We start from the raw sequence: 27772 nt of genomic DNA, 5'->3' as shown, positions 1-27772 counted from the left end.
TTGATGCACCCCAGGATGCACTTTGTCATCCGCCACTATCCCAAGTCCTTCTCCGCAAGGCTGCTCTCAATGCAGTCGTCCCCTAGTCTGCCTTGATGTTGTGGATTGGCCCAACCAGCCTTTCAAGCATCTCTGCCCATTGCCAGGATTATTTAAAGATTATTGAGAGTGGCCTCACAGTGACATCAGCCATCTCCCTCAGCACTGGTGGGCGCATCCCCTCTGGGCCTGTTCGCTTCTCCATGCCCAGTTTGCTCAAGTAGTCTCTGAGCTAATCCTCTTCCACCAAGGATACACCATCCTTGCTCCACACTTTCTCTGTGGGACCTGGGATTTCCCAGAGCTGGTTTTGCTCGTAAAGACCCAGACAAAGGTGGCATTCAGTACCTCAGCCTTTCCATGTGCTGCATCACCAGGTCTCCTGCCTCATCGAGCAATGTGCCCACATTTTCTCTAGTCTTCTCTTTGCCACTTCAGGATTTAGGGATGCCCTTCAGGCTGCCATTGGCACCCCTCACCAGTTTCAGCTCCAGATACTTGCAGGCTTTGGTGGCAAGAATCCTGCTGCAGCCCAGCACACCACTCACCCACCAGCTTTGCCACAAGGGCACAGTGCTGGCTGACGTTCAGATCATGGTGAAACAGGTCCCCCGTATCCTTTTCTGCACCAAAAACTCTGTGCGAGGGCTTTGCAGGCTGAAGAGGGTCACTGCCTCCAGTGCTGGAGGAGTTCCTGCAGGATGCAGGGCAAGGGTGGTGAGGTATGCCCAAACTTTCTGGGGGCATGGTGTTCAGAGGCTTGAGGAAACACGCGAGGCTCATCCTGGGATGTCTCTGGGAAGATCCAACGGCAGGAGAAGTGACCGGGTCCATCTGGACAGGGCAGGAAGCAACATGGAATGAGAGATGGAAATTGATGGGCTTGTAGGAAAAAGCAGGTTGGAAAGGATGCCTGGAGGTTTCTTGTGCATCCTCTTGCTCAAAGCAGCATCAGCAAGGAGGGCAGAGCCTGTGGCTCAGGGCTTGCTTTCTCCAGCCTGGTCTTGAAAAGAGACCTCTTTGCTCCCCTCTGAGTTGTTAAGCATTTGTAGGAGAGTGGCCTCTCCTACATGTAGGAGACATGGTCCTGCACAGCTCAGTGTCCACCAGGGCTCTGAGACACTGTCGGTAGAGCTCCTTTGGTACACACCCAACTCTGAGAGTGAGACAAACTGGGCTGTCTCTAGACCAGACCAAGGCATGGAAACAGTTTGCTTTGCACTCCAGCACTTGGAGGGCCCAGCTGAGCTCCCACGCAGAGCCACTCAGCAAGAGCCCAAGGAGAGCTGTGCCTTGCTCCTACTTGAACATCTTTTGTAAATTGTGTTGCCCAGAACTGCACGCAGCACTCAAGGTGATGCTGCATTGCTGCAAAATAGAGCAGGATAATCACCTCTTTTGACTGGCTTGTTATGCTGTGTTTGATGCATCCCAGGATGCTGTTTGCCCTCTCGGATGCCATGGCACATTGCTTGTTCATATTCATCTGTTCTCCCATGGCTGCTTTTGTCCAGTCCCAGAGCAATGATATCTTTCTCATAAGTAACACCTGGCTGGATAAGTCCTGTGACTGGTGTACCACGCTGGGTAGTTAAAGCCTCATCAGGAGTGATAGGCAGGGCAGGTGAGGCAGGCAGATTGTTTCTGTATGTAAGGGATTGGATTGTATGGTACTTGCACTTGGTGACAACACGATTGAGAACCTCCAGGTAAGAATGGAGGGGAAAGCAAGTAAAGTAGATGTTGTTTTGGGAGTCTACTATTGACCAGCAAGCCAGGATGACAATGCTTATGAAATATATATAAATATATATTTAACTTCTGAGGCATCAACAGGAAATATTATCTGCAAATTCCTGGACTCAAACAGGTTCAGAAAATTCCTGAAGCATATTGAAGATAGCTTCCTGGTGCTGGCATTAAGGGATCCAGCTAGGAAAGTTGCCCTCCTAGATTTGTTGCTTGTAAAAGGAGAGGGATTCATGGGTGAAGTGGTGATTTGTGGCTGTCTTGGTCTCACAGACCACAAAGTATTTGAGTTTCAGATCATTGGCAGTAGGATCAAAACTGCTAGCAGAACTTTGACTGTAGATATGTGGAGAGCAGACTTTGGGCTGCTGAAGGAGCTAGCTAGTAAGGTGCCCTGGGAATTGGCTTTACAAGGTATTGGGGCCCATGAATGGTGGTTCACTTTTTAAGAGCCATCTCTTTAGAGCACAGGAGCAGGCAATTCCAAAGTGTTGGGAGTCAAGCAAGCAGGGCAGAAGGCCAGCTTGGCTGATCAGGGATCTTCTTCAAGAACTTAGGGGGCAAAAGACAAGTGTATGGATATTCGAAGCAAGGACAGGCAATACAGGAGGACTACAAAGATACTGTTCACCATTTAGGAAGAAAAGTTGGATTAGAGTTCAAGCTGGCAAGCACTGTGAAGGACAAAAAAAACGAGCCAACAGAAAAAGGAGGATCAGAGGTAACATTGATCTGTTACTTAATGAGGTCAGTCACCTTAGAAGTAGGGAAGTGGACAAAGCAGAGACATTTAATGCCTTACTTGCTTCTGTCTTTAACACTGATGATGGGCCAATAGACCCCTGGAGCCCCTGAGTTGGAAGACCATGACTGAGGGGCTTCTAGATTCCCAGCCATCTCAGAACTTGTTCAAGATTCCCTACTCAAGCTGGATGCACCTACGTCCATAGGGCCTGATGCTGCTCATCTCAGGGTGCTGAAAAAGCTGGCCAATGTCATCATGGGACCTCTCTCCATTATTTTTCAACAGTCTTGGGAGACTGTAGGGGTCTCAGATGACTGGAAGGTGGCAAATGCTGTCCCAATTTTCAAGAAGGGTAAGAAAGAAGACCCTGGTGATTACAGGCCTGTCAGTCTCACTTCAGTGCCTGGTAAAATTACAGAGAGGTTAGTTTGGGAGTTACTGAAAAACACTTGAGAAATAATGCAGTCACTGGTAATAGCCAGCACAGATTCACGAGGGTAAACTCCTACTTAACCTATGCCAGTGCCCAGTACACTTCAGAGTAGGCAAGTCTTTCCTGATGTTAAGGAGGAACTTCCCTCCCATGTTTCCCATTGTTACTGGCCCCGTCACTTGGCACCACTGGAAGTAGCCTAACTCCATTGTCTATGCATTCTTCCTTCATATATCTGCACACCTTGAGGAAACCTACCCAGAGCTTTCTCTTCTCCAGGCTAGACAGCCTGAGCTCTCTCCACCTTTCCTCCTATGGGAGACACTGCGGTCCTCTCATTGCATTAATGCAACCCTTGGCTGCACTCTCTCAAGCCGTCCCATCTCTCTCTTGTAGTGGGGAGCCCAGAACTGGGCACAGTGCTCCAGCGGTGGCCTTACCAGTGCTGAGCAGAGGGGAAAGATCACCCTCTCACATTGTGTACATGGCTCCATTTTCTTCACTTTCCATTTCCCCACGTAAGCTTACACTTTGATGAAAGACTTACATGAACCAAAGAGTCTCATGATTTTCAATAAATCTATGATCTCCATAGAAATTTAGCTGTCACACACCTTAAGAATACAAAGGCCTAAGTGCGGTAATGGGATTTGTGTAGCAAAATGCATGGAAATTGTGTTTTTCACAAAGGGTATGTGGCCAAGTTCTCTGTCCATGTAAATGGTGTTAACGGGCATAAATTCTGAGAGAAATGGCCTGTGCTATGTGTATTGTGCCTGTAGGAGAAGAAGACAGGGAATTAAAATGAGAAACACAACTAGTTTCCCATAGTTTTTTTTCAGCTGTTTTTTTTTTTTTCTAGTTAGCATCCATTCTCCCCTGCAGACTACCTCCATGTAGTCTTAATTAAGCACTAAGTTATTAAGTGAGAAAGCAGTTGGAATTTCAATAAATTTGTCATTCCAAGTGACCTATAACTCCAGTGGAAGCCTCCCTCTTTGTCATCCCCTTATTCTCTATAGCAACAACTATGAGACAAGCGCACCATTCCTTGGAAAATTTTTGCTTCCTCTCCCTCCCTTCCACTCCTGCCCCAGCAAATCTGCAAAGGTCTAATTGGAACTACCCGTGTCCGTTTACCTCAAGTGTAGATGGCAGGAGATGCAGTTCCCTCAGGGGAAGGAAAAATGAAACTGCACGAATCGTCCGCCTGCTCATAGTGGTCTACTAAAGGAGAGTGCCTCAGCAGCAGTCTCCTACTACACAGCTATGATGACGAGACTTTTATCTCATGATCATGGAAAACACTGAACAATTCACCAGCTTGGAAATGGCACAAGGATTCTTCTGATTCCTCAGGCTGTGGAGTGACCACAGTACATCTTTTTCCCTGTTCCTATTTTAAATAAAAAATAATTTTAAAAATTTGCTTTAGTCACGATAGTTTTTTGTATGATATGAAATTCTGCTTAGAGTATGCAGAATTCTAGGATTAAACTGTCTCTGTTAAGAAATTCAAACAGCAGTGATGCTAATACAGTGTTATTAAAAAAGGAGAAGTCACTATTTCACATTTTTAGAGAGAGTTAGAGGAATCCACAGGACAGAAAGGTAGAAATGCAGCCAAGTGGCAGAATTGGCAGAGATATGACAATGAGAAAAAAATTGTTTTGAGCAATTGTATTTAGGTTTGGTTCCAACACATTTTAGTTTTATTGTCTGTAAATCAATTGTGTGGTAACAATGCAGCAAGGACAAGTGTTGTCTAGAAGTTGGTCTTCATGCATTACAATTCCATTACATATCTTACTGGGTTTACAGTGTTTCAAAGCTGTTAGGTCTTCATTTGGTTTTATATTGACAGACTAGAGTACAGGAATACAAGCAGCAAATACACAATATTCTAATACTCATACTTTTTTTTTTTGTTTCAGAGTTTATATCTGAAAAAATACTTTATTGGTAAGCAACTATCCACTCCAAATACACATTATTTCTACTTAAATGGCCTCTTGGGTTATTTACCTTTTATAAAATGATAATTTATAACATGACATCTGTTGTCTGGTGACATGTTATTCTAAAATAACGTCATTATATCTTTCAGGCAAAGCTTTCAAAAAGGCTTGTTCTCTAGTCATTGATAAAGCTTGTCAAAATGATTATCAGTCTAAGAGACAGTTAAAATAAGTTCTTTCTCTGCTAGCGCTTCTCGTGCCCCAGAGAAGGAGCCTTCTCACGCAGCTTAGACAGGAGGGAAGTCTGGCAGGGTGAGACACAGAGCCAAGCACCCAGCTCTGACAAGAGAGGTGCAATGGTCAAGTGCTGGGGAAGGTCATCAGGCACACTACCTAAGAACTCCTTGCTCATTTCAGACCTCTCATCTGTCAAACACAGCCTAAGACTTATTGTGACACTCGGCAGCATAGTCTGGGTTGTGCTAGCCTGAAGAATTTGAGAGAAGGACGTGGTCTATCTGTGTCCAGCAGCCTGCAAAAAATTAAATTTAGGGGCAAAAAATCTCTTTTGTGTTCACTAGAAAGAAGTCCTAAGCATTCACTTTCTTCAAGAAGCATTATGTACATTCAGAAACCAGCTGTCTTTCATGAAAGAAAAAAGTCATAATGAACATTATAGTGACCATTTATGTAAGATTTTTCTTTCTATAGATCTTCCTGCCTTTTGTACCACTTGAGAATTACCCTGGAGCAAGTTCCTCTTACTCCTCAACCTCTGCAGTGCCTGTCCTTCCAAGATGCTGCTTATCTCCTGTGTATTTCAATCCGTACTGTTTGCCACGCTAATCCTGGAGTTTTGAAGGGCCTTCCATTTCCTAACCACTCTTTCCCTCCAAATTTGCTGCTTCTTATAGAAAGCCCCTCAGGAGGGCCAGATGAAATGCCTCAGGTAGAAAGCTGCCTGTTTTTCCTACCTGAGCAGGAGTGGGGAGCAGCTGCCTGAGCCATGTGAGTGTGTGTGTGGCACTGGGGAACCCAGCCTCGATTGCCCCCACAACTTCAAGGGCTCTGCCTCATGGGCAAGAAAGGGTGCAGGGGCACAGAATGGCAAAGAACACATGAAGCCCAGCTATTACCCTACCTTTTGTTTTTCGTCTCTTGTAGCATTAGCGCCATGTCCCATGTCAGCCCAACACTGCCTCTTTCCTTTTCTGTTGCACATCTGGAGGAAGCCTACTCCCAGTCAGCACTCACAGCAGCCCTCAGGAGGCCCAGGGAGTAAGGAGGTCACAGTACCCCTGTGGGAGGAATAAGGTGGTAAGCAGAAGCAGGAGGAGAGCAATATCCAGCAGGGATGGTAAGGGCAACTGTGTGGGCTGGAGAAGAAATCTGCCTGGGATGATTAGCAAGCAACCCTCTTACCCTTAGGCATAGTTGCTCCAGCCCCTGCTGACCCTGCCAGCCTTCTCCCTTCTGACAGTGCAAAGACAACTTTGCTGCTCTGCAAAAGGCAAGAATTACTCTGTGCAGTTCCTCAGGAACCAAATTCAGCCATGCCCGCATTGCTAGGAAGCCCTGTCCCAGGGCCAGCCACTGTGTGCCTGTGCACCCTGACATCTTTGCATCCCACCCAGCACTTTTTGTACCTAACACGAAGCCAAACTCTAAGAGCAAGATTTTTAGATCTGTTATGTTTCCCTTTCTCTCCTTGCTTACAAACAGGCTGCCCTTTCAGTTATGAGAGTGAAATGATTCCACAAACACTTCTGGAGATACATGATCTACCCAGCCATTATCATCCAATTGTTGTGGACTTGGTTGCTGCTCAGTGAGTATTTCATTTGCAAGTAAGCTACATGAAGAACTCAACTTCAACTTCAATTTGTTCAAAGTATGAACAAATAACAATAACATTTTCTTTGAAACTTACTATAGGGATGTTGTCTGTGCCACATCTTTAGAATCAAGAGTCCCAAAACAGAAGTTTCCTGTTCTTTAACTTAAATTCTCATCAGCATTCTGTAAGCATTTACCCATAACAGGTAAATGGAAAACTTGAGTCACAAGTGGCAGAGCTAGACCTGCTCCAGGGGTGTCTGGCTGACCTCCTGGACCTCGTGGCCACATCAAGGTTACGGGGATGGACTTTGGGATGGCACAGACCTCCCTGGGGTCCTTCTCTTGGGTGCTTTTGTCAGTAGTCAAGTCTGGAATGGAAGTATTTCTTATATTTCCATCCCTTTGGTAACAACTGCAGTATCATAAAGAAAAGGTGTTTTCTTCTTTTGTCAGTTTCTTGTATAGTAGCTTCTCATCTGAGTGCCCTATTGCAGCAGAAAGGTGATTTGTTGCAACCCAAAACTTACAGAAAAAGGGAGAGAAAACATGTTCCAGCTTACCTCACTTATTCTCAAAGACATTTGTTCTGTGTTCTTTACATTTATCTAAAATAAACTAAATCTAAGCAAAAACAGCTGTCAGCAAAATGAAAATCAATATTTAAGAGTCACCTCTGCTGCATTAACAGGCAGCTAGCCTGCTTCCTTCCCCATAATATTCTGCAGATTTGCTTCAATATTCTTAAGTATTTGACTGAGATACAGAGCATATGTTTTATCCTGTTTTGTTGCTATGTACACACTGTTACGCTCATCCCCCCACTTTTTCATTACCAGCTTTGTGGATAAACATAATCTGCTAAACATTTGCAAGAATAACATATATACATAATCAAAAGCCAAGTGCCTGTGACCCTCTTACTTTGTCTTCCCAAGTACTGGCAAGTGCTGTCACATTTTCACCACTACACTTTCTCAAAGGCCTTTTTTATAAAAGGGCAAAATTCACTTGGCAATGTGTGTTTCTAGGACACTTAGCAAGGTGTTATTGTTTCATACCTGAGGTGTTACACTGCCTCTATTTTTTCCATAATATCCTTTCAGGCTGTTCCTAATACATCATAAGGGATATTCCACATTCTTAAAAAAAAAAAATCCTTACTTTCAATTAGAGCTAATTGGAAGACTAATTTTGTCTGACAATTTTCAGTTTAACTCTATATAGGAATCTCTCCTATTATGTTTGGATCAGGTTTGTACAATAATCACAGAATCGACTGGGTTGGAAAAGACCTCAGAGATCATCAAGTCCAACCCTTGGTCCAACTTCAGTCCATTTACTAGATCATGGCACTAAGTGCCATGTCCAATCTCAGTTTAAAAACCTCCAGGGATGGTGAGTCCACCACCTCCCTGGGCAGGCCATTCCAACGCCTGACCACTCTCTCTGTAAAGAATTTCTTTCTAATATCCAGCCTAATGGTTAAAGGCAGAACATTAGCTTGGAAAAACACTCTCAGACACACACTGTTCTCTAACAGCCTATGTATTAAAGCCAAATTAGAGTATTAACACAATTCTTTTCTGTTTGCAGTTTCACCAAGTAGATCTAAGCCTGAAATATCCAGAATGACATATACTGTCTTGATTACATCCTCAAAGTGATGGGGAATTAGACATTAAAAGGCATTTGGGGATGCTGGTTAAAATACCTACTTCAGCAGATAATATGAATAGTTTAAATGGGCTCAAGGCTGTAATGCCCTTTTCATCTGAAGCCATTTTCCATTTCACGTAATAGCAGATTTTATAAATTCACGAAATTTAGTCTATACAGAGAGGCCTGACGTTGCTAGAGGAAGATGAGAAAGTGAAGTAACAGAGCTGATGTCCTCAGTATACTGGGCTGCACTGCATTTCAGGAGGAGAGCAGCCCCTTGGTGTGGCAAAAGGCTGAACATATCCTCCTTCATTTTGCCTCTCTGATGTATTTCACTACCTGGAAGTCCCCGGCAGCCCTTGTGGAGGCGGCTGACGTGGCCTGTGCATTACCACCGTGACAGTGATCACACCCCCTCCCCTTTGCCTTGAAAAAGCCTCCTGGAGGGCATCGATGCATCGCTGCCCAGCAGGTGCTGGGAGGTGAACCAGCTTGTGAGGCAGGTGAGCACTACCCACACTGTGCTGCAGCAGCAACTGTGGTAGCTCGGGCGGTAAGGTGCAGAGGTTCTGTTCCTCCTTGCTGTTAGACCCCTCACCTGTTGCTGGTGACACGGACTGGGGTGTGGCAGGGCAAGCAGACAGGACACAACCAGCTCTTGTAGGTGAGTTTGTCGGGGGTTTCGTTTGGGTGGTCTTTTTTTTAATTAAAGGTACTAATGGTATCTAGAAAAAGGAAAGCTGTTGCTGCTGTTAATACAAAGAGTGTGTCTACACAGACACTACCCTCCAAGAAGGATGCAGCCACCCAGGTTTCTGGCTGTGTGGAGTGTCTGTGCCTGGCATTGGTACCAGAGGATGGTAAGGGAGGCACCTGTGTACGATGTGACCAGGTCAATGACTTACTGTGCCTAGTAGCAGAGCTTAAGGAAGAGGTGGAGAGACTAAGGTGCATTAGGGAGAGTGAAGAGGAAATTGACTGGTGGAGTCAAACCCTTTTAACTCCTAAGGGTGTGCAACAGGAGATGGCGAAGCCCTGTCCCTCCTGCCATAAGGCAGATAGAGCAACCTAATTGATGGGGGGGAATGGAAACAGGTCCCTGATCAGAGAGGTAAAAGAACCCTCTCTTGAACCCCATCACCACCCTTGGTGCCCTTAACAAATAGATAAGAGGCCCTGGACCCAGAAAATCAGGCAGAGAACAGCCAAGAAGATCTGCCTGGAGAGCCTCCTGGATGGACCTCATCTACAAAACGGATTACAACTGCAGCTATAAGAAAAAAAACAAAGAAGGGTGGTTGTAGTCAGGGGAACAGAGGGCCCTATGTGTCGCCCAGACCCATCCCACAGGGAGTTCTGCTGCCTTCCTGGGGCCAGGGTAAGGGACATTAAGAGAAGACTTCCGGAGCTAATTCAGCCCTCAGACTACTATCCCCTGTTAGTAGTTCAAGCTGGCAGAAAGGGCATTAATAGAGGAAGTACCCAGACAATTAAAAAAGACTCGAAAGCACTGGGTCAGTCAGTTCATGGAACAGGAGCACAAGTGATATTCGCCTCAGTTCCTGTGCTATCTGGGATGGATAAGGAGCTAAACAAAGAGAGGAGTAGAAAAGCCCATCTCATTAACAGGTGGCTAAAGGATTGGTGTCACCATCAAAATTTTGGTTTTTTTGACCATGGGGCAAACTCCATGGTACCTAGTCTCCTCAAATCAGATGGGCTTCATCCTTCTAGGGAGAGCAAGAGGACTATAGCCCATAAGTTGGCAGGGCTGATCAGGAGGGCTTTAAACTAGGTTTGAAGCAGAGAGGGATTGAAACTGGGCTCTCCAAAGATCAACCTAAGGATGGAAAGCCTGAATTAAGAGTGAAATCAGCAGCCCACTTGAAGTGCATGTACACTAATGCATGCAGTATGGGCAACAAACAAAAGGAGCTGGAAGCCATCGTGCAGCAGGAAAGCTATGACATAGTTGCCATCACAGAAACATGGTGGGATGACTCATATGACTGGAGTGCTGCTATGTGTGGCTAAAACCTCTTCAGAAAAGACAGGCAGGGTAAGAGAGGTGGAGGGATGGCTTTATATGTTAGAGAGTCTCTTGACTTTGTTAAACTTGAGGTCAGCAGTGACAAGGTTGAGTGCTTGTGGACCAGAATCAGGGGGAAGTCCAACAAGGCTGACATCCTCATGAGTGTCTGTTATAGACCGCCCAACCAGATTGATGGAGATGAATTATTCTACAAGCAGCTGGCAGATGTCTCAAAATTGACAGCCCTTGTTCTTGTGGGTGACTTTAACCTGCCAGATATCTGCTGGGAGCTCTTCTTTAAATATGTTAATAACAAAAGGAGGGGCAAGGAAAACCTCCATTCTCTGTTGGACTTTGAGGGAAATATAGTTAACAAAGATGAGAAGAAAGCTGAGGTACTTAATACCTGCTTTGCCTCAGTTTTTTCCAGTAAGACAGGTGGCCCTCAGGACAACTGGCCTCTGGAGGTGGTTGACAGAGATAGGAACCCAAATAGCCCCCTTGTATTGCAGGAGGAAATAGTTGATGACTTACTGAGCCATCTGGATCCTCACAAGTCTATGGGACCAGATGGGATCCATCCTAGGGTGATGAGGGAGCTAGCAGAAGAGCTCGCCAAGCCGCTCTCCATCATCTTCCAACAGTTCTGGCTCACTGGGGAGGTCCCATACGGTTGGAAATTGGCGAATGTTGCCCCAGTCCACAAAAAGGCCTGCAAAGCTGACCCTGGCAACTACAGGCCTGTCAGCCTGACCTCAGTGCCTGGCGGGGTTATGGAGCAGATCATGCTGGATGCAATCACACAGCACTTTCAGGATGGACAAGGGATCAGACCCAGCCAGCATGGGTTTAGGAGAGGCAGGTCCTGTCTGACCAACCTGATCTCCTTTTATGATCAGGTGACCCACCTGGTGGATGAGGGGAAAGCTGTAGACATGGTCTATCTAGACTTCAGCAAAGCCTTTGACACTGTCTCCCATAAAATACTACTGCAAAAGCTGGTAGCCCATGGCTTGGACAAGTGCACTCTCTGCTGGGTTAAGAACTGGCTGGAGGGCCGGGCCCAGAGAGTGCTGGTGAATGGGGCTGCATCTAGCTGGCAGCCAGTCACTAGTGGTGTTCCCCAGGGGTCAGTGTTGGGTCCAGTCCTGTTTAACATCTTTATTGATTATTTAGATGAGGGGATTGAGACCATCATCAGCAAATTTGCTGATGACACCAAGTTGGGAGGGAGTGTCGACCTGCTGGAAGGCAAGAGGGCTCTGCAGAGGGATCTGGATAGACTGGAAAAATGGGCTGATTCCAATGGGATGAAGTTCAACAAGGCCAAGTGCCGGGTCCTGCACTTTGACAACAACAACCCCCTGCAGCTACAGGCTGGGCACAGAGTGGCTGGAGAGCAGTGAGGCAGAAAGGGACCTGGGGGTACTAATTGACAGGAAGCTCAACATGAGCCAACAGTGTGCCCAGGTGGCCAAGAAGGCCAATGGTATCCTGTCCTGTATCAAAAATAGTATGGTCAGCAGGACAAGGGAAGTGATCCTTCCCCTGTACTCTGCATTGGTGAGGCCACACCTGGAGTATTGTGTTCAGTTCTGGGCCCCTCAGTTCAGGAAAGATATTGAAGTGCTGGAGCGGGTCCAGAGAAGAGCAACAAGACTGGTGAAGGGACTCGAACACAAGACCTATGGGGAGAGGCTGAGGGAGCTGGGGTTGTTTAGTCTGGAGAAGAGGAGGCTTAGAGGTGACCTTATCACTCTCTATAACTACCTGAAGGGAAGTTATAGCCAGGTGGGGATTGGTCTCCCAGGCAGTTAGCAATAGGACAAGGGGGCATGGGCTTAAACTCTGCCAGGGGAAATTTAGGCTGGATATTAGGAAAAAATTCTTTACAGAGAAAGTGGTCAGGCATTGGAATGGCCTGCCCAGGGAGGTGGTGGACTCACCATCCCTGGAGGTTTTTAAACTGAGACTGGACATGGCACTTAGTGCCATGATCTAGTCAGTGGACTGAAGTTGGATCAAGAGTTGGAGTTGATGATCTCTGAGGTCTTTTCCAACCCAGTCAATTCTATGATTCATAATCAGGATCCTGGATTCACCTCCCAGCAATATACACCAAAAACTATTTTTTCTGTTGAATGTGTTTGTTGGAATACCAATATCACCAATGAGGAACAGCAACAAGTGTGCTTTCCCTGTGGTTACTTGGGGCCAGTTCCTCCTGTATCTGCCAAAACTGGCCAAAGTCAAAGTTTTGTGTTTTGAATAAAGACGGACCCTAACAATTCATCACCAAGCAAGACATTTTACAATAAAGTATGTTTTGCTGAGCTCTGCATTGCTCTCTGTCAAGTAATCTTGCCATGAAAACACATGGCATACTGGGCGAACTCAGTGTCCCTTCTGAGGGCACAAGAATTAGCTTCCCACCTTGGGAAGTGATGCTGAGTTCTACCTCTGGCACCAAACAGGAGGTTCCTAATTTAGACAGTAGGGGAGTTGTTCTGACAAAAACCTTCTGAACTAATAATGCGTTTATCTTCCCATGTGTTACATCTTTAGTTTGGTAAATACCAAAAAAAAAGTGTAATAGCTTTGGGTATATAAGGCAAGAAAAATGATACAGTTACTGTGAATCAAAATGTAAATACAACACCAACTCAAGTATTCCTCATCTTGTTCAACTAAATCTGATCCAGTATTTTGCCTCCTTATGCATATCTGTGTTAGGCAGGGTTGCTTATTTTTTCTTAACTCTCTCTTGTTGTTTAAGTCAAAGTCCTCTATAAAGGTTCATTAGATTCGTTCAAACCCAGAAATTTGAATATATGCAGTTTTAAAGTTTGTAAATGGAGAATAAACACAAAATCACATTATAGTAGTGGTACCACACAACCTTCAAAGCAAGTTTCCCACCAGCACACCTGCTGAGAGACAGAGAGTTACACGTTCTAAGTAGGAATTGGCCTTTTCAAATGTGAAAATGCAGTAGAACTGCTAAAGCCAAGTGCAGTCTTGAAGGCAGACCTTTCTGTAGCACATCTCACTAGACCATTGAAACACTTTCCTTTCCAGCCATTCTGCAGGCAGTCTGAGTTCCAGCTCAGGGCAAAGCTTGGCTGAGTCTGTGTATGTGTTTGAGTATAGATAAACAGTTCCTGTCTGTTTTTTCTTTCAATTTGTTCATTAAAGTCTATGATATATCATTCTTTCAGAAATATTGTAAAATAACTTTTTCTTGAAGGACTCTATCAAGTTATCTTGAAACACCTTCTGAAATCAATACTTTCTATATTTTTCATAGCCCCATGAAATACTGATACTGGCACATAGGAACAGATATTCCCATGAGAGAGTTGGTCTCTGTCCTTTTATAAACAGTCATATTTTCAGGTCTGGTGCATATTCAAAGCACTGCTCTGCCTTCACTATAGTTGCCTTTAACTCTTTTTGAAGCACATTCTTCCCCTGCTAAATCTTTGGTACTGAATTTCAACTTAACCATTAACAGGAAGATGAGAGACATGAGTATTGATTTTTGTTTAGACTTCTTTTGCTGTTGTCATTCATTTGTTCGGTTTTAAGAATGTTTTGAAGAAACAACCTGTAACAGGAAGGAAAAAGTAGGGCAGCCTTGGGTCCTGAGAATGTCTTGCCCCACTTCCCTCATACACTTACCAAACAGCAGAGAAGTAGGGTACAGACGTAGAAAAGGAGAAAAATATATACTATACAAATTAAATTGAGCTTGTGTTTATACATTCTGCCCTACTGAATGACTTCCAGCTCTGGTAACTCATTTCCTTTTTGCAAGTTGGAAATTGCCCAGTAACAGCAACAGTGAAAAGGTGGATCATTTTTTTACTGCTTCACAACAAGCCACTTTGAGTGATTTGAAATTACTAGGTCACAGTGTCTGGATTGAAACACTCCAAGAATTCAATTTTTTTATTTGAAAAAGGAATTAAAATCTCAGACAATTATTAAATTGTGGGAACCCTGATCCCTCTGACAGTAGCTAAGCCACAGCATCCTAACTGCAGAAAGCTGGATACAACCAATGTGAACATGAAACACTAGGGCTTAGTATTTCTGTGTTTCTTTTACACCATTTTGTTTATCAACATTTTGCCTAAAAAGAAATTAACATATTCTTTTAGGTGGTACATAGAAACACCAGCTTTTTTCTTGCAGTTACAGTGCACACAAAATAACATAACACACATAACAATCACAACAATAATAGTACCAAAATCAGTAGCCAATAATGCGTTGACATTTCAAGTTGATTCAGTGGATTCTATTTTGTCATATGGTGAATGGGCTTTTTTAATTGGTGTGCTTTTTTTCTCAAATAAGAGCTGCTTGTCATATGCAGCTTTGGCTTAAATAGCTTTGGGAGGAATAGAAGTCACGATTATTCATGTCATGAATTATACTTTCTTTTTGTCTAGGCTGTACAGTATGTAGCAGGAAATGGCTGAAATATCTAATCTTCCGTATCAGAGACAATAAGGTCATCTGGGTTCCAGAGTTAATCTCTTATTTGCAGACCAGTCTTCAGTCACCATTGTCATGTTGCAGACACCCACCCTGATTCCCCCTCAGGCTGTTTGCTAGCCTGTGCAGAAGGCTCTCCTGTCATTTAGCCTGTACTTATCTCCTTGTTTCTCCTATCACTCTCTCCTTGACAGCCCAGATGTGCTTTAGGTCTTCATTACACTGAGTATGGTCAAAAATGCAATAGAGGAATGATTCCAAAACCAGGGGCAGACTTCTTCCTGGCTCCAAGTGGCCTTGAAACTCAAGTTATGCACCCTACAAAAAACCAAACAAACAAAAAAAAGAATTAATCAAGCAATTACATTTACAGATAATCCCACATGGCAGTCCAAAGCTGCAAAGGGCACCATTCTCTTTTCAGATGTTTCCAGACACACAGCTGAGAGAGCTCAGCCATGTGCAGATCTCCTGTGGACAGTAACAGGGGGTGCTTTGCATGCAATAGGTGTAAAAACACATTGTCAGAGTCGCCTTATAGCTCAAACAAGAGTGTCCTGATTAACAGAAATACTTGCAGCAGCTACAAGTCCTGGGATCCTTGGCAATTACAACATAACCAGCCCACGGCATGGTTAACACAGATCATGGATAAAGAGGAAATCACTCCTTGTTCTAACATAATGAGAAAACAGCTGGACAGCAATCAATAATTTTCGCTCTACAGATGTGTGCTCTGGGCCTGCTGGTCTTACAACAGCAACAGGTGACCCACAGCAGCTCACAAGTGACAGAGCAACATACGCTAACAATAGTGGTAGTGATACCACATGAAACAGGCATACAGGAACTAGAGGCGGTCGCCTAATTCTCCTAGATGTAAGGCAAGCCATAATCTTGTCTTTGTTCTGTAGTACAGCTGGGACTTAAATTCAGCAAGAAATATAGAAATGCACTGTTCCCTGAAATAGTTGAAGATTGTCACATATGCAAACACATGCTCTGCCTTCTTCCATCCGTCAGCTCTTTTGTTTTCCCCTTTCTTAATTTGTACATACCAGACAGGCTAAATTGACCTGCAGGTTTCAACAGCCAAAATACATGACTATTCTGATTCAGACTCATCTGAAACACTGATGAGGTCTGACTGAGGAAGTGATTAGTTCCAATACCAAACCCATTTCTTTTTCCTCCCCTTCCAATTCATTGCTATGTGTGTTGTTTTTATTATTATTATTATTGTTATTCAGCAGACACAACTTGAAAGTGGGGCAAAGACAGATTATTAGAGTGCACTCCACATAGAAGTGGAGCATTATTCAATACGAAACTGACCCTTGTAAGAAACTCTTATGGGATAATATTTTTTTCTGAAGAATCTTCAAAATATTTTTAACTTGAATGTCTGTTTTTAAAGGACTTCTGGGAAATTCATAGAGTTAAGAATGCACTAATGTTACTGTTCAGGATGAGCAGGTTTTTATTGGCAGCAAAAATAACGGCTGGGCAAAGTATATTCAGTATAGGCTGACATATGACTTATGATCTATTTGCCTCTTTTTTTATGGTGAATGTTTTCTACTTATGTCTAGTGAATGTACAGAAACATTTTAAGTGTCTCCATCACTTTCAATAAATTTCTGTCAAGGTAGTAGGCATATTTATCCTAAAGCTAAAAGGAAAGGAAAGCACACAATAAACCTAATCAGTTTTAGAAAATGATGAATTGCTGTGACTCCAGTATGAAAAGCAGGGATGCATACACAATTAGTATGTATGTAACGTATGAACAGTCTTTATATACTGAAACAGCAGCAGAAATTATACATAAAGTCCATAATTAAGAGATGTCTATCTTAAATCTATTCCAAAATGGGTCTCTATAAAGGGCTTGAGCATTTTTCATAGTCACTGTAAAGAAGAAAACTTTGTTTAGAAGTCTTCAGTGGGAAATTAACCTACATAAAATTGCAAACATTTAAAAAATATTCATGTTATCAGTGAGATGTTCTGAAAACATGAAATATGGTACCTATATCCCAGAAGGAGAGTTAAGCAACCTGAAAATCTATATGCCCATCACCTCATCTTCACCAACATGCTACATCTTGACATGAAAATAAAGTTAAATAAGTGAAGATGCATGGAAAATTGTGAAAAAAAATAAACATTACTAGTCCAAAGTTTCACCATGCCAGACTAACCTGGTATGTCTAATAAGATAAATAAGAATGCATTAACTCAAATGCACCTTGCCTGCATAAATCTTTTGCCATAATATGAGATAACACTTAAACTGAAGAAGACAGAGATGAGGAAAATTTATACAGTACAAGAGATTGAACAGAGCAATGGAAGCTGTCAACTCTGAACATCCCAAATTGGGAGTTGCAGGTTCAGTTTCTAAATTATGACTGAACTATCATACCCTATTTGTTCTCTCAAAGAATTACTGCAGATGAAAGAAACTATGCTGTTTGCAAATCATCTCAAGTACTGTACTTCTACTCCTCCTTCCCCACACCTCTTCTGCTTGTGTTTGTATGCAAACACCTCAAGTGTCCTTAGAGACTTACCACATACCCACAATTTAGGGCAAAGGATGGTCAAAGTGCCTCCTCTTTTGTCTCTGAGCCTGGATGAGCTTCTGCCTCAGTAGTCCAGAAAGAGCTTTTTGGCAGCCATTCTGTGGGCCACACTAATGCCTGGAACCTCCACTAAACCATGTGCCTTGCAGATCCACACTTCCCTGCTTCACTACCACAACTCTATACAACTCACAGCTTCAGCACTTGCCACAAAATTACTACACAAAAGGGTTGGAGAAGAATCGTGGGTTAATAGCCCTTCAGCTGTCTGATTGCAATGGCCAAGTCCAGACTGTAGATGTAAGGCTTAAAATCTACTCAGAAGCACTGCAGCTATAGGATCTGCATGAAGAACACACACTAGGACTGAAAATTTTACTCTTAGCAACTTTTTTGTTTACAGACAAAGTAAATGGACTCTTGTACCTTCTTTCAGTGCATAAGTGTTGAGTGTTGCAGGATTTATGCTATGGTCAAGAACATCCTCTTCTTTTTGGTCAATGTCTAACCCAAAGCATACACCTTGAAAAGTAGTAAATTCAGAACTGAATTTTGTCTGAACTGTTCTTTCTACCTACTGTAATTTAAAAAGTCATTAATTAGGCAGAAATACATGCATTTCTATTCCTGAAATATAATTTTCACCTGCTGAAGACCAGAATTTTTATCATCTTCCATTGAAATACCACTGATGCAGACTAGAAGGGACCAATCTCTTTAGCAGTTGATGGATGATACTGAAACAAATAAAGATGGATGTTCTTTGAAACCATTAGGTTATGAATGGGAACTCACACACCATAACATTAGGAACTAAATGAAGACCAAAAAAGGTAGGTAGGCTAGTTAACATTTCCATTACTGAAAAATGGCTGATTAAATATGTATATTAGTACTGATATAAGAACTTGTCTTGACATTTACATAATAAAGTGAGAAAGTAAATATGGAGCCTATTGTTTATAAACACAGAAAAATATTCCATTTAAATACAAATGCAGAAAAGTTGTTCACTCAGAGCAGACAAATTTTATTTTGCAATTTCAGCACTGTCTTGTACAACACTCACCCAAAGAAGTGAGCAGATGTTACACAAAATGTAAAAACAGCAACACACCCAGAAATGGAAGGAAGCCAAAAATAAGATAAGACATCTGGATGTTTCATTCACCAACACTCTGCTATAAAATGATCTTCGAAAATAATTTCAAAACAGTACTAAGCCATTTCTATAAGCTGGCATGGAAAGAGACATACAGTGAACAGGGAAACAGTACAGTCGCATCTACTCGATTGTCATTTACAACTGAAGCATTTCTGTGTTCTCCATCCAAAGATTTGTCTTTCATCTAAGGAAAGCCCTCACTGCCATAGATTCTGTAATTGTTTTGCCAGTGAGTAAGTAAGATAAGGCACAGAAACTAACATACTTTTCTCAAATGGGCCTTTGGAGGACTTGTTCATAATCTCGCTGGGCCTGACCCTTCCCAAGTGCTGCAAGGTCTTCTGGAACCACTGCTGAGGAAAGGTGGATGGGAAAGATGGGCCCTGGAGCAACCCACTGCCATTTTTAAGGTTGAGATGTTAGTCGAACAGAAGAAGTAGGTGTCCCAGCAAATTTAGATAGTCACACCAGAACAGACATTTACACTCCTTTCCTTTAATCCGATTCAGTATCCATCAGTCATCAGACTTGCAAGTGGTGTGCCAATAGCATTCATATGTACATGACATTCATGTACAGAGGAGAATCTATCAGATGTATCACAGGAAAGTGTGCAGGGGTCCTCAGAGATGCACTTACCATGCAAAGTACCTAAATTCTGCTCAGATTCCACACTGGATGATCACCTGAGTTTCTTTCTCTCTGCAGTCCTGTGCTATCTCCCTTATAGAGAAAATGTCGTATGAAACATGGGAGGAGAAGTGAGTTGTAACGCAACTGTTTAGTAAGGTTACTTTATATTACGTACAGTTTTACAGGACAAAGAAGAATCGAGATTCAACTGTCCAGCTTCTTTGTTCTTAAAAGCAGGTAACAAAAGAGCAAACCAAAAAGAGTCTTAGGTGAAACTAGACAATTTTGTACGTTAAAGGGAATATGAGTTTGCCCCACTTATTTTTGTGAGGATTTAATTATTAAAAGTATAATAACCATAGCCCTTTCACCTCCAGCACGGTTAAACCCTGAAATGCTGTCAGACTTACAAGCTAGGAATGTCAAATACTGTGAGTGCTTGATGACACACTGCCAATAAATTGCCGAGGAGAGACAAGAGTCCACACGTTCCAGCAACAGCCAGGCTACACAGCTCTGCTCTGGCTTTACCCCATGTTTGGGTGACTCGCACAACTGGGGTAATCACAGCAATGAAAATACAATAAAGGGCACACATGTTTGTTGAAAGGTGGGTGAGAGCAGAACAGTATGTTTTTGGAGAGGTCCAAGTTGCTCAAATGGTAAAACAGATTTCTGTAGAGACAGAAAAATGGGTTGTCGATGGAAAGTTTCCAGGTGCTTGGAGGAAGTGGTCTTTTGGGATAGCTAAAAGGCAAACAGCAAAGGGAACGGCTTAATGATAACCTGCCACGGAGAAGACATGTCTGGAGCAGGATCCCACCAAGGACCAGGTTATTCAACACCATCAGTGAAGACCTAGAAAAGGCAATAAAAGGCTACTAAACTCTTTGGAGTGGTGAAATGCCTTTCCATTGGGAAGGCAGTCTGGAAAGACTTCACAAATCTGTAGAAAAGCAAGGTCAAATGAACTTCAGTCTGAATAAGCGCAAAGGATCTAGGCAAAAATACCTAAGTTGTGTTGACCCCAAACTCATGTTGAACCCTAACCTAGCCATCAGGGCACAGAAAGGAAGAACAAGGGCACTGTTGGCAGTACCCTGAAATGACCAGCTCTGCATGCACTGGCAGTCAAAACAGATGATAAAATATTAGGCATCACTAGAAACAGTACTGAGGAAAGACAGAGAGTATAATTTCTCCCCTATATAAAATGTTGGTTTGCCAAAGCAGCAGGTTGTTGGCCAACATAAAGAGGAAGAGTATCTCCTCTGCAAGGAGAGACTCAAAAGGCTGGGGCTTTGCAGTCTGGAGATGAGAAGGCTAACGGGGGTAAGCTAAAACTTTGCAAATCTATAAATGCACTGAGAAGAGTTAATGCAAAACTGCTGTTTGCAGAATCCTGTGCTGCACGGAGGGCATTTGATGAGTTTTGTGATCTCCGAAGGTCAGTTCTGACCCAAGTGATTCTGCGACTCTATACCTCCATGGGCAGGCACGCCCAGCCCTCCACACCTACCCTCACCGGGGGTTCTCCAGCCTTTGTCCTCCCCTCTTGCACACAAACACCCACACCCCCATATATGTCACCTCATTTCTGCATGACTATTGCCTTGGAAATTAAAACACATTCCAGAAATACATGCAAATGAATGTTCAAATAAACAAACATGAAAAGTCTCTTCTAGTTAATTCAACATAGTATGTACGTGTGGTTTCTAGTCTATTACTTATTTTTCATTAATATTCAAGGTCTATTCTTAGTCTTGCCATATGCAGTTTTCTAATAGATACATAATTTATTTATTTTTTTCTATAGCCACCCTGCTTCAGGGTCTGACCAAATGGAATCTTAATTAAATACAAAGAATCCTAATTAAATACAAATAATTATATAGCCAAACACTAATTATATTTAAAAAGATTTGGCTTGGCATTATTACAGTGCTAGATTTTGCAAGTTGCTTTGTAAAAGAACAGGAAACACTCCTTTTAAAATACAGCATTCAGTGGTTTTGGCTTTAAAATGTAGATGATAAACAAGTTCAAAGCCATGTCAGTCAAATGCAAAGTGCGGTATCCTGGTGGAGGATAAAAGAAGTAACCTGGATAGTAACAGTCTTTTGTTTTGTTTTGTTTTGTTTTGTTTTCTGTAAGCTTAATTACATTCAAAAGAGCTTTTTCGCTCACATCAGGCAAGGCCATCTTTACATGTACACATGCTACTCCATTGTTCCAAATAATTGCAATATTTCCTCTGAACTGATGAGGGCGACTGCTTGTTAGTGGGGTGTTTTTGTTTGGTTTGGTTGATTTTGGCTTGGTTTTGGTTTTTGCCTGTTTGTTTGTTTTTGTTTTCCACATAACATCTCATTATTAAATCAATCCAGGGGACAGTGGATGAATATTCCTACATCACATTCCAGCACTGGTGGACTTCTTAACACTGAATCTCACGAGTTAGCAAAGTACAGAAGACTTTCCATATTTTCAAAATGGTCAGAAGCCTAATCTTTAAGAATACAAAGCCTAATCTTTAAGAATACAAATCCAATGCCCTTTAAGATTTTAGGGGATGTCAAAACAGTCCCAGAAACCCCACAGGCAAGTGTCCCTGTCTGGGACAAGCACAAAGTACAACATTCTTTTCTCACCATGCCTCTGTGGCTACATCTATTGTCATTTGGAACAGTTAAAATAGCTGACTCCGATCAGTTGTGTACAATTCATCTTTTGGTCAAACTCTTTTTTACTATACCATTGCATGCTCTATAATGTGATGGTTTTTTTAAAGTTAGGGTACTAAATTTTTTTTTATATGCCTAATGGATTTAGTTCCTTTGAGAAATGACCAGTGGTTTCCCATCTGAATAGATAAATTGCAGAGGTTTAAGCTGCCCCCAGCTGAGCAGAAGAGAGAACATCCCCTGACAGAATCATAGAATCATTGCAGTTGTAAGAGACCCTCAGGAACATCGATGCCAACCATAATCTAACCTAACTTTAGCACTAAACCATGTCCCTAAGAACCTTGTCTATATACCTTTTAAACCCCTCCAGGGATGGCGACTCCGCTGCTTCCCTGGGCAGCCTGTTCCAGTGCCTGACAACCCTTTCTGTGAAGAATATTTGCCTGTTGTCCAATCTAAACCTCCCCTCACACAACTTGAGGCCATTTCCTCTTGTCCTATCACTTGCAGCTTGGAAGAAGAGACCAACACCTTCCATGCTACAACCTCTTTTCAGGTGATGCACAAACTCTCACCTTGCACCAGGTAATGCTCCTAGTTGAACTACAGCACACTTCACCTCCCAGTAAATCCTTTCAGCATTTGTGAAGTCTATGGCACAGCAGCCTTCATTTTATTCTGTTTGTACAGCACAAAATATGAGAAATACATGTGTCATTCCAAGGTTCACAGATAAAGCGAATAGGCTACCTGCAGGAGACTGGAGCAGCTGTCACCATCAATAAAAGAGGAAGTTTCCTTTTCCTGTTACTTTCTACAAGCTTATTTGATCCCTTATGAGTTTCCTTTAAGAACAATGTAACTTATCCATTTTTCCCCAAATCAGCCTTGAGTGCCTTCTATTTTGGCTGATAAATCATAGCTTCTGACCTGCAGGAAGATCCCTATCATTTTTAATTACAGTAAGTTATCGTTTGTTTTTCCTTTTTTGAATTTAAGACACTTAAGGGAAGCAATCTGCAGTATGCAGGAAGCGAGAAAAAAAGAGGTAAGTATGCTAAGAACTGTGGTTTTCGTACTACTTTCTGCTCATCTTAACCTGGTATGATCTGAAGTTTCTGAGTACTGGCTGCACCGTAGTTTTCAGTCCGTGGAAAAGTTTGTGGGTTCTGTTGTCATAAATTTTATGTAAAAATGTATGCAAAGAGAAGCTTGTTATAGGGACATTTTGAAGAGCGCACAAGCAGATCCTTTAACAAAAAAAAAACTTTGAGTGCTTGAAGGCTGTGTTACAAACACAAATCAGCTAAACACCTCCACTGAATTGCTAATCTCATATCTGTCCCACATTCAGTATGACCCTATGTATATGATTATGAAATTTTAATTGGTGACAAAATTGCTTGGGTTTTTTTAAAGGCATTATAACTACCAACAGCTTAACTCTTCTTTTGTTTTGTTTTGGGTTTGTTTTTGTTTTTGTTTTTTGTTTGTTTGTTTGTTTTTTAATGGAAACACTCATTTTGACTATTTTCCAGCACTTGTTCCTAATGAGAGATATCTCTTCAGCAACCAGCAGAGTATACTCTGACAGGTACAATATGCACCATCATACATTCTGAAAACTCTGAATTTTGGACTATTTGAAGCAGGTAAACATCCAAAAGCTCAAAACTTTTTCAGACTCATAAAACCTTCCCAAGGGCTCACAATCTGTTAAGATTGCATATAAAATCAAGCTGTGGGTCCAATCCAGACTAGAAATATCATAAATGACCCAAAATGCACCTCTCAGCTTTTTCACTGCCTGTCTGAGCATCCTTAGCTCCTAAAGCCCCTCTTAGACATCCTCCTGCTACCGCTTCATGATTCATTTTGTTTAAATTGCTGAAAATCTTGACCCAGTTCTTCTGTCAAAGTCTTTGAGAATGGCTGAGCATCCATGTTCATATGAACAAGGGAAGGATTTTAAGTATTCAAGGAGTTTGAACCCCATCTGAATTCTCACCCCAGAAAACTGCTGTTGCATTTAATCACCAGTGTAGTTCTCCACTCTATTTTCACAACTATTTTGGTGCTCTAGTTCAACAGAGTTTTGCTTTTCTTTTTTAGTCCACTTTGTAACCATAGATACATACGCATATTGCATGCATATATGTGTATACAAAATTTGGGTATTCTATACTATTTGTTCTCTATATTCTTTACATTAACTGCCTTCTACATCTTAAAACACACGAATCACGTTGTCCTAGAGGAACAAATCTGTTTTGCTTCACTTTGCTTTGCCTTTTTTTCTGGCATCATGGTACACATAGCCTATAAAAAGAATGGTAAGTCAACACTATACCAGGGACATTTTACAAAACAGTGGCATTTGACATCAGTTTTAAATTAGGAAGTTAAATTAATCATAATTTTATTTCCCTGTGAAAAGTCAGTTCACTATGACTCATTTTTATCTCCTTAGGTATTAACAAGCATTAACAGCATTAACAGTATTAACAAGTCTTGAGATCCAGGAGCTCTTCACCAATGCTTCCAACAGATATTTTAGGCAGTTTAAGGAAAAACTGTTTACAATGTATAATAAATGGCAAGTTCCCTTGCAGGCAGTGAATGAAAATATTATGCTTCAACTTCACACTGTCTGTAGATCATGTTGCCTTGAGAGCTTATTCATTCACTAGGGCTACAGCACATTTCATGTAAAAGCATGTGCTGCTATTATCTCAGCATTCACTAAAGCTGAGGTGAGGGTTTCAGATTATGACCCTGACATCATGTTTGGCTCGAGGTGCTGACACACGCCTCTATGAGATTACTGGTGCACTTACAAAGCACACGATTGGTTTGCAGCAGACTCTTAATTGAGCTCTCCGCCTAGAAGCACACCAACATAGGGAGAAAGTTCACTTCGGACCATGAGAACATCTTGTTTTACCCATGTAGGGACTGCCTTTTGGAGGACAGCTTTGGCCAGCCTTCCCACAGCACTCACAGGCATCAGGACACATTAACCTTTTGTAGACTGTAAACACAAACTGTGTACAAGTCTTCCAAAGTATTCCTTTGGCATGCAGGCTGGAAAATGCCATTGTGTTTATATCATTGGCACTGATCTCATACAATCTACTTATATAATGTCAATCTGGGTTAATTCTTCTCTTGATTGATTTGTGCATTTCACCTTCACAATATTTTGCCTGCAATCACGCTGTTGAATATGAAATACTGTTTTACTGGGTAGTCAGTCCAGCACACAAAGGCTCTCAGAGAAAGGAAAACAGAAACTTGAGAAATGAAGACTGATTAACTCTGAAGGTGGTTTTATATTTTAATATTTGTCTTGGAGATTCACTTACTGAAATTATTTTCCACTTGATTATCTGATTAGCATGCAACATTTTATGGAGGCACAGAGCATAACTGTTCTTGCACATAAACAAGAACCAATAGTAACATAAGAGCTGACAAAATTGTAATTGGAAAAAGACTGAAGAATTTTCCTTCTGCCAAAGAGCTCAGAGGAAAGGTAGCTGGGAACACATTGAACTCAAAATCAGGGTTGTAGTCATAACATAAAGTGAAGTCACTCAACTCCGAAGTAATAAGTTAAAGATACTTGGACCTTTGTGTATGGAGACGTAGTAAATGTCCTTAAATATCCATTGCCTTTCGTTGAAGTTTCAGATTCTCAGCTCTTGTAAAAGATCAGGCTCTAGTCATCTGTAGTTAAAAATCTGAAAAGTAAGAACAGAAAATCTAGTGGATGTCTGGGCAATTGGCATGAATCTCTGCAGCAATCTTCTCATAAAATAGGGGCACAGGAATCAAACGTGTAGGGACATCATGAAGTCTCTAAGTGATAACACATAGACGGAAAATGCTATGTAATCATTAATTTGTAGTGGTAGTTTATATAGTTGAAAAAAATACTTCAACAATCCCATGGTAATTAACAGCATGCACTGAAAATTATGCCTATTGAAATGTTTCCCTCTCTTTTAAAAATATCTCCAATGCCCACAAAACCAGGCATGATGTTGGAATATGTTATCTACATCTCTGAGGACAACAGAAGGCTTGAGCTGCATGAAGTAAGACAGAACAAAGTAACTATAAGAATAAAAAGAAACAACTAACCTTACAAGACCCTCAAAACATAATGAAGTTTTTCAGGGGTGAAGGACGAGATCAGAAAGGAGAACACACACACACACAAAAATTAGATCATTGTTTTATGTAATTTTATTTTCTCTGTTAAAAGGTAGGAAGTTTCAAAATACAAAGCCTTCCAAAAAGTTGCATGTAAAGTCATTATAAACAGCTGTAATATTTATGAGAAATTGCACATGAAAGCCTTTTTCCAAAATATTTGTAATCAACTTTTTCAACTAAATTTATCCAGTCTTTGAATTTTCACTGTTTTATCAATAGATACATTCAAAGCTTTCATTGATGTCTGAATGCATGACCTAGGCTCTGGATGTTCAAAATCTTGCAAATTCATTTCACCAGGAGGAGAACTGAATGATGAATCAGGTATGGTTGTAACATTATTTATTTGAAAAGAAGCTATGAAATGTACAGTTTATTCAGGGCACTAGAAATCCAAAAATAGAAAGCAGTTTCTTTGTTCAGAGTCTCAAGTGTGTTTTCTGGCTCGTATCATGCCCGAAACTTTAAGATTTTACTCACTAGTTTCTCTGAACACTTTTGTGGTGTTCCTTCATCTTTTGACTGTGTTTCTCTCTCGGACACACCTAAAAACACACACAAACACATACGTATGTTTACCTCCCTATAGGCTTCTTCCGGCAATTCAAATGTATGCATTTAGAACCAAAACCTTGCAGTTGCCCAGATGACTTCCCTGCCATGGAAATTTATTTCAGGAAGGAGCCTGGTTTTCCTTTCACCTGGGTTCACAAGACGTTTAAGTACTATAAGGTGACACAGTGGTGTGCAAGGAGTGGGGTGGGAATATGAGGAAGGTGAGATGAAGGCACATCTGGGTGATGCTTGCTACAGGGCGGCAAGGAGCCGGGGGGCGTGGGGAGGGGTGCAGACAGGGCCCTGTGCTGCTCTGCACACCAGCTGGATTTGCCTTGCAAGTAGCATGGGCATGCACAGGAACAGGTGACAGATGTGCATATTTCAGGCACACACATTCATCTAAGTTTTCTTCTACTGATTGTTTATTAATTACTTACACAGCCCCCTGGAAAATTTCTGGTGCATGTTTTGCTGTAAATTGCATTTACCATATGTCAGCCTTATTTGCAGCTTAAGCCATCTTATGCCACTTGTACTTTCTCCTTTTGTTCTGTACATTATTGGTGTGTGTGGTGTGTGTGCTTTACTGGACATATAAACTGGCAGAATCAGATAGCAGGACCTGTAAACAAAGGACAAAACCAGTCTGCATAAAGATGTCATAGCAAATATCTAATGGAAATCAATAAGGCTGCTGGACAGCTATGATATGCTTTGAGTTATTCTTATATTGAAAATCATTAAGACACTTGTCTGACCAATGAAGCAGCTCCAAATCCAGAGAAGTCCTTGAGTGTAATTAAATAGTTCTGCAGGGCTGCTGTTTATTAACAAAACTTTGTTACAGCAACTAGTGGAATTGAAGCAGCAGTTTATGGCCAGACATACTGCACTGGATTTCTTGTATTTAATCTTACCTTTAATAGTACTATCAGTTAAGCTTAACATTGCTTATAAAGC

This window comes from Streptopelia decaocto (genome assembly GCF_964273445.1).
Source record: "Streptopelia decaocto genome assembly, chromosome: Z".
NCBI lineage: Eukaryota > Metazoa > Chordata > Aves > Columbiformes > Columbidae > Streptopelia > Streptopelia decaocto.
This window is presented reverse-complemented; position numbering follows the sequence as displayed.